Genomic DNA, 892 nt, shown 5'->3' on the forward strand with positions numbered 1-892 from the left:
CTCTTTGCCCGCTCTTCTTCTAGCTTAGCCGTCAATTCTGCAATCTTCCTTTTATCCTCTGCATTGGACTCTGTAGAACCCGACGGTTGTCCAGCAGCATTACCAAAGACTTGGGTGGGACATGGTCCAGCACCTAGGGCACGAACTCGTCCTGGGTGCTCCTTTCCGAGAACTTATGCTAGCGAGTCATTTTGTGAAAGGTGCTTAAAGGATCCATCCTGCCTCTCAACATTCGCAATTACTTCCTACAAATATACAACATTGGAAAGGAAGAAGTTAACAGTAGCACGATATATACAGTAAGCTATATATTGCTTCAAATTTTCAAACATGACTTACACTAACAACACGCGCATCGAGATGGATATACGAGCCATCTTTTTTCTTATGAGTCATGATAAACAACTCTCCTCTACCAACGGGTCTTCCTTGCTCTCTCTCCGATATTATTGATATTGACACAATTTAGTAAACAACAACAACATTTTTCAGGAAGCTTAACCAAAATCTAATGCAAATAATGACTTATTACCACTTCGTCTTTTTTTTTTTTTGCCAATATTTTGGAGCCCCCAGTATGTGTGTAAAGTTGCTTGTCCGATTTAAAGTGTTCTATCTACATGCAGTTTGATCTGAATAAGGGTCCGGATGAAGAGGATGAAACTTTAGAAGACCAACAAGATAAACAAGATGATATACATGTTAAGAAAAGGTGCTTTGATCTGAATAAAATGTCATGGTATGGAGGTGAAATAGCAGATCCTCTGAAACATGAAGCCCATAGATTCATAACAGAATATTTTTCGCCGAGTCAATACGATGTTGGAGAGAAATTTTGATCTTTTATTATAACAGTTACGCTGATTTCCTTAGTTTAATGATTTGGGTCGCA

This window comes from Arachis hypogaea, chromosome 18 (assembly GCF_003086295.3).
Source record: "Arachis hypogaea cultivar Tifrunner chromosome 18, arahy.Tifrunner.gnm2.J5K5, whole genome shotgun sequence".
Classification (NCBI taxonomy): domain Eukaryota; kingdom Viridiplantae; phylum Streptophyta; class Magnoliopsida; order Fabales; family Fabaceae; genus Arachis; species Arachis hypogaea.